Genomic DNA, 7,575 nt, shown 5'->3' on the forward strand with positions numbered 1-7,575 from the left:
GGTGGTCTCCTCCCTCGATCCCGATCCAATCGGGGGAGAGGGGGAGAGATATTTTCTGGAGGGGGGAGTGTCGGTGGGGGGGGGGAACGTGGGTTGGACCGAGGGGATAAGGGAGAGGAGCGGGGCCGACCTGGGCCGGCCTGGTTGGCCCAATGGCCAGCTGGGCCGCGGTTCAGCAGGGGGGCTTCCTTTTCTTTCTTCTTTTTTTTCTGTTTCACTTTTGTATTTTCTTTCTTTTATTTATTTTCTGTTCTGTTTTATTTTTCTTATATAATAGTTTATAGTTTTACAAAAAGTGAAACCCATAGCTAAAATAGAGTTACAATTATAACTACTGCCACGAAAGGTTTTATCCCTGAACAAAATAGTTTAGTATTTTATAAAACCCAAAATGCATTTATTTAATTCTTTTACCTACTGTTTTAATCATTTTAGGGTATTAAAACATTTTATAAAAGTGGGGTTTCTTCACCACAATTAACTTTGCGTTATTTGGCACAACTCGAATATTTTAGTTTTAAAGTTTGAAAACTTTTACCGTTTGATTTGATTTTGAATTTGAATTTGAATCAGTTTCGAACTAACGCGAGATTAGCAACAGTAATTGTGCTGACGTGGCATCATTAACAGTGGTTTACTGTAGCTTAAGTATCCGGGCGTCACAATTCTCCTCCACTACAAGAAATCTCGTCCCGAGATTTAAGCGGTGGAGTAATGGGGGAAAGGTGCTGGTAGCGAAAAACCTAACGAGTCTTCTCGGTCTTGGCTGCCCTTTCGAAGAGGTTGATCCCTTTCATTGATGTCTTCATTTCTCTGTTTCAGGTCCTCATGGTGAAGTCGGCTCTTTTCTTTGGGAACTCCATCACATTTACGAATAGGTAATGGGGCAGGTCGGCAACGACAGAATGTTATAAGTGTTATAATCTGGGATTAACCCATGAATGAGCATGTGAGTACCTCTCGAGTTTGAACATTTAAAAGACATCGAGAGTAAGGTTGGGAGGTACAATAAGAAGTTTCAAGTAGCCAGGCAATCGTTCAATGCCTAGTCAGAAGGTGAAAGTGGTTTCAAAGCAACGGGATAATTATTGTGTCCGATGCCAGAATTGATGATCTCATCGGAAAGGTGGCTCATGAATTACTTACGAGTCCACGCGGGAGGAATAACTTTGGAAACTGGGGTGTGCAGGAGAGTCAGGTTTCGATCCTGTGGAACTGTGGGTTATGGGCCCACCATGTGGGTTAAAAGTAGGAAAGGCAGTGACGTCTTGCACAATCATGTAAGCAAGGCGTGTTAGAGGATAGCCTAACAGTTATGTCGGCAACAATGTCGGTACCAAGGGCGAGGGACGAAGAGAACCATCTTCCTGCTCGTTGAACGAGGCGGACCAATAGGCAAAGTTCTCGTCCATCGGTGGTTACCGGAATGTCCTCACCAAAATAACAGGGTCTTTCTGACAGAATTGTACACCGAGGTGTTTACAAAAGTAGGAGAATATTACTGCTTAGATCTCATAGATCACAAGAAAGGTTAAACCAAACAATGGAAAGGAAGATATGATTATCGGATTTAACCAAATCAATGGAAAGGAAAAATGTGTTTAAACACATTTTCCAGGGGTATATCCTTCCCAAGGACAAGCAGATGATATCCATGACAGGATAGTAGGTAGAAAACCATTTTAGGTAAGGGGAGAAAAATTTCATGACATTACCCATACAACGGTGTTTGGATAATTGATAAAGAGAATTTAGCATTGTGCTTCAAATGTTCTTGGTGATGAACGGAGTACCACAGACACGCTTCAGGTAGCAATGATATGGTGTTTCAATCAAGGGCCCGACTTCGGATACACCAATGACCCATCAGGAGTAACTTATAAAATAAGTCCTACCACTTCCTCTAGGAGGAATGGTTATCCTTGCAAAAGAAATCATAATGATAGGTCCTCCAGCCAGGGGGGGGTGCTAGGCATGACATCCTATTACCAGGTCATCAAAGGGCCAACAACATAACTCTTGGAAAGTTGTCCCAACCATCATATCTGACCGAGATTCAGATCCGATTGGTGTAATGATACCTCAGACTCAGGATGTCCGAGAATAAAAGGTGCAACACAAATAGACGAAATGACATTTCAGGATTCTCAGGAAATGAACTATGGGAGTGGGTTCCTGAAACAATAGTTCATCATTAAACCAAGGAGAGGAGGAGGTGGCTGATGGGCTCGGCGATAATCCATCGAGATTTCCGACAAGATGGATTTCCACAATTATGTGAACAAGGAGATAACATTTGTCAGATCAAATGGTATAATGTTGTATGCTCTAGGAAAACATACTCAGTTAAACATTGGTTGAAATGTGTACCCAAAATATGGGCTGGGTGGCACGATCAATGTTCGAATGATGATTCAATAAGCCATAGACATAGAATGAAACTATAGACCAATAACTTCAAAGCAATAGGGTTGCTAGAAGTTTAGAATTTACACATCACAGACCATTTCTCGGTATTCCGGTTAGAAACAACGCGGGGACCCAGAAAAGAATGGTGTTGTTAATAAGTATCACTATACCAAGAATTCTTGAGAGGTGGAGTAATCCTCACAACATCCTCGACATAAAAGATGGTAATGCTCCACGGTAGAACATATCATAAGTCGGGTAGCAAGGAACTCAAGGTACAACACAAAACAGGAACAAGTTTTGTGTTGGAGGGAATGCAATAAAGTTGTCGATGATAACCCAAATCATCGAGGGCAAAGGATGCTATTTCTCGTCAAGAATTCGATTGATATCCTGGAAACACTCAGAATGTTGATGATCACGACACCTTTGTCGCGAGAGTTCATGAAGATGTAATCGATCGGCGACGACATCAAGTCAAAGTAATGATGAAGTGAAAGGTTATTGGAACCAAGGGTACGACACAACTCGAAACCAAGCTTGTTGTTCAAGGCGAAATGGTATGACGATGAGGATCGACGTAAGGTTAGTTCATCGTCGAAAATTGTGCTCCGAGAAGAAGGACCAGGTAGCACAGTTAGAATCGTCACGACAATGATATAGCCAAACAGGCTAGGAATGGCGTGATCGGGTACAAACTCGTACTTATAGAAGCTTACTGAAGAGTTGTTGAACCGAAGAGCGGACTCGGTTCAGTTATCGGTGTCTTTGAGTGTTCAATAACTCAGAGCCCGCGAAAAATTGGAATCAGTGGGAAGGTAGCACTTGATGAAGAACTCATAAAAAGTTATGCAGTTCCATGATAATCTCGAGATACCAGGGGGGTAATACTCGACACAAGATCAAAGTAAAGGTTGGACTGGTGTATTGATCCATAGAAGACAATTGTTTTAACTTGTCCGAGAAATGAGATCAAAGAAGAACAATCATGGTCGGAACCACGGTTGCAAAAGGCCAGATCCTAGATATAAGATGAACTTATACCAAAGGAATAATTTATTTAAGAGAAGCTTTAATGATAAGATCTACATCGTGTCCATGGGCATGAACACAAGTTCAAGGTCGACTCCCACTTCTCCAATGCATACCCTTTCATTCACTTCTCGCTTTTGATGAAGTTATAGCATTGAAATTTTATCTGGCAAAATACAAGAAGAGTACGACTCGTGAAAACTTTCGAGTTCACACATATTGAGGAAGGCATAGGTTCAACCCATCGGGGCATCTTAGAATCATATACCAGAATCTTTAGAAGTAATTAACTCAAGCTCGAAGACAGAGCATGGTTAAGAAAGCAGAGGATACAATTTACCAAAGGCATTATGTATCAGAGGAAAGGCTCACAAGGTTATTGAATATGAAGGGCGTTGTCAGATAAAATCCAACAAAGGATCTGGTGGTCCACAAGGGATCTGACGTGAGCATCGGTACTCAACTAGAGGAAGAAGATTGCAAGGAGATCAGATTATAGAAACAACTGACTAATCCCGAGCTCAAATGCAAAGGAATTATGATCTCCAAATTAAGGGAACAGAAGCAATGTCCTGATTAGGGGTGGATAAGTTGAATAGCCTTAGGGGTACTATCGACGACATTTGGATTGGTTGAGAACCAGCTCATGTTAAAAATGACGTCTGAGCCGGAAAGATAATTTAAAAGGATCAACTGATGATTGCGTGCATTCGCACTCATGTTGAATCAAAAGGATCAAAATGACGATGCCTAAGGATACTAACGAATATTGCCAGACATATGAAAAGCATCCATCATGCAAGTAGATAAGTATGACAGAGCAATAAGCTACTAAGGATTTTTGGAGGATCGAATAGTATTTCGAAGATCATTGTGAAACACATGAACAACTGGGGGATGAGCGGATACTCGATAAGTGCGAGAATTATCCATAGGGGTATTCAGGTGACAAAGAACAGCAAGGCGATAAGCTCAAAGGATTATCGAAACAACGACGAGTGTTTCGAGGTATCTGGTAATAACAAGACCAACTGGGGATGAAAGTAAGAATAACAGCTGCAAGTAGTTATCCATTAGGGTTGACGGTGGAAGGGGAATTGCAAATGCGATGAACATAAGTTCTCGGGTTAACAGCGGAGAGTATCTTCAGGGTCTTCACGTGCCGCAGACGATCATCATTAATAAGGGGCTCTCCGGGTGAAAGTGATAACGAGATCCTAATGTTAGATTTGGCAAAAATCATTTAACCCGAATAGAAGAGAGATCAGAGTCCCAGAGTAAGATCAAGGAGTAAAAGATCCTAATACCACCCAATGGCGACGTGGGCCTATGGGACACACAGCCAAGTTAGTAAAAGTTCTGTAAAGTCTAGACTCGACTTCGGCCAAGGAGTATGGAAGGGGGATTCCTACAGGCAGTCGGCTCTGATACCAACTTGTGACGCCCCCGATTTAATCGTACACTAATCATGCACGCAAACGTGTACGATCAAGATCAGGGACTCACGGGAAGATATCACAACACAACTCTAAAACATAAATAAGTCATACAAGCATCATAATACAAGCCAGGGGCCTCGAGGGCTTGAATACAAGTGCTCGATCATAGACGAGTCAGCGGAAGCAACAATATCTAAGTACAGACATAAGTTAAACAAGTTTGCCTTAAGAAGGCTAGCACAAACTGGGATACAGATCGAAAGAGGCGCAGGCCTCCTGCCTGGGATCCTCCTAACTACTCTTGGTCGTCGTCAACGGGTTGCACGTAGAAGTAGGCACCTCCAGTATAGTAGTCGTCGTCGATGGTGGCGTCTGGCTCCAGGGCTCCAGCATCTGGTTGCGACAACCAGAAAGAAAGGGAAATGGGGAAAAAGGGGGGAGAAAGCAACCGTGAGTACTCATCCAAAGTACTCGCAAGCAAGGAACTATACTACATATGCATGGGTATATGTGTAAGAAGGCCATATCAGTGGACTGAACTGCAGAATACCAGAATAAGAGGGGGATAGCTAGTCCTATCGAAGACTACGCTTCTGGCAGCCTCCGACTTGCAGCATGTAGAAGAGAGTAGACTGAAGTCCTCCAAGTAGCATCTCCAAGTAGCATCTCCAAATAGCATCTCCAAGTAGCATCTCCAGATAGCATCTCCAAGTAGCAACGCATAGCATAATCCTACCCGGCGATCCTCCCCTCGTATCCCTGAGGGAGAGCGACCACCGGTTGTATCTGGCACTTGGAAGGGTGTGTTTTATTAAGTATCCGGTTCTAGTTGTCATAAGGTCAAGGTACAACTCCAAGTCGTCCTGTTACCGAAGATCACGGCTATTCGAATAGATTAACTTCCCTGCAGGGGTGCACCAACTTACCCAACACGCTTGATCCCAATTGGCCGGACACACTTTCCTGGGTCATGCCCGGCCTCGAAAGATCAACATGTCGCAGCCCCACCTAGGCAAAACAGAGAGGCCAGCACGCCGGTCTAAACCTAAGCGCACAGGGGTCTGGGCCCATCGCCCATAGCACACCTGCACGTTGCGTACGCGGCCGAAAGCAGACCTAGCCTAGTGGCGTTCCAGTCCAATTCGGCGCGCGCCGCTCCGTCGCTGACGTCTGAAGTGCTTCGGCTGATACCACGACATCGGGATACCCATAACTACTCCCGCGTAGATGGTTAGTGCGTATAGGCTCGTAGCCAACTCAGATCAAATACCAAGATCTCGTTAAGCATGTTAAGTGTCCGCGAACGCCGAACAGGGCCAGGCCCACCTCTCTCCTAGGCGGTCTCAACCTGCCTCTGCTCCGCCACAAAGTAACAGTCGGGGGCCGTCGGGAACCCAGGCCCACCTCTACCGGGATGGAGCCACCTGTCCTTTCAGCCCCCTCGTCAGAATCACTTGCGGGTACTCAATGAGCTGACCCGACTTTAGTCACCATCTGTATAGTATGTATGTATGTATAGTATATACCCGTGATCACCTCCCAAGTGATCACGGCCCGATAGTATAGCAAGGCAGACTGACAAGAATGTAGGGCCAATGATGATAAACTAGCATCCTATACTAAGCATTTAGGATTGCGGGTAAGGTATCAATGACTGTAGCAGCAATGACAGGCTATGCATCAGAATAGGATTAACGGAAAGCAGTAACATGCTACACTACTCTAATGCAAGCAGTATAGAGAAGAGTAGGCGATATCTGGTGATCAAAGGGGGGGCTTGCCTGGTTGCTCTGGCAAGAGAGAGGGGTCGTCAACTCCGTAGTCGAACTGGGGCGTCAGCCTCGTCACGGGGTCTACCGAAGAGAAGAGGGGGGAGAAACAGTAAATACATAGCAAGCAAGTGCATAACAGGATAACAGGCAGAGCTAGACGTGTTCTACGCGGTAGGAGGTGATACCGGTGAAGGGGGGAAGCATCCGGGAAGTATTCCTGGGGTTCCGTGTTTTCGGGCAGAGGAGCCGGAGGGGGGAAAGTTGCGAGTTCGATAGGTTAGGGGGGTGTGGCGGACGAACGGGTTGCGTATCCGGAATCGTCTCGTCGTTCTGAGCAACTTTCATGTTGAAAATATTTTAATCCGAGTTACGGATTAAAAGATATGATTTTCTAAAGATTTTATTAATTTCTGGAATTTATTTAATTATTTAATTAATTCGGAAAATGGATTTATGATGTCAGCATGACGTCAGGCTGACATCAGCAGTCAACAGGGGTTGACTGGGTCAAACTGACGCGTGGGTCCAATGGGACCCACCTGTCATACCATGTTAGGTTAATTAGGATTTAGTTAAACTAATTACTGTTTAATTAAGCTAACAGGTTAATTAGATTAATTAATTAAGGTTAATTAACTTAATTAATTTAGTTAATTAATTAATTAATTAAATTTATTTTTATTTTAATTATTGTTTTATTTATTTTTATATACTTTTTTTTAACGTTCTGGGGGCGGGCCCCCTTTGTCATTGGGCCCTGGAGGCTAACGCGCGTGCGGTTGCCGCGGGTGCGGGCGCTGGGCGTCGGCGCCCGACTGGGCGAGCGCCCAGATCGAGAGGCAGGGGGGGCCAGCCACGGGCGTGGCGAGGCTGCCGGCGTGGCTGCCGGCGCCCACGACGCCGGCCTAGGGAACGGATGGCGG

This window comes from Triticum dicoccoides, chromosome 1A (genome assembly GCF_002162155.2).
Source record: "Triticum dicoccoides isolate Atlit2015 ecotype Zavitan chromosome 1A, WEW_v2.0, whole genome shotgun sequence".
Lineage (NCBI taxonomy): Eukaryota > Viridiplantae > Streptophyta > Magnoliopsida > Poales > Poaceae > Triticum > Triticum dicoccoides.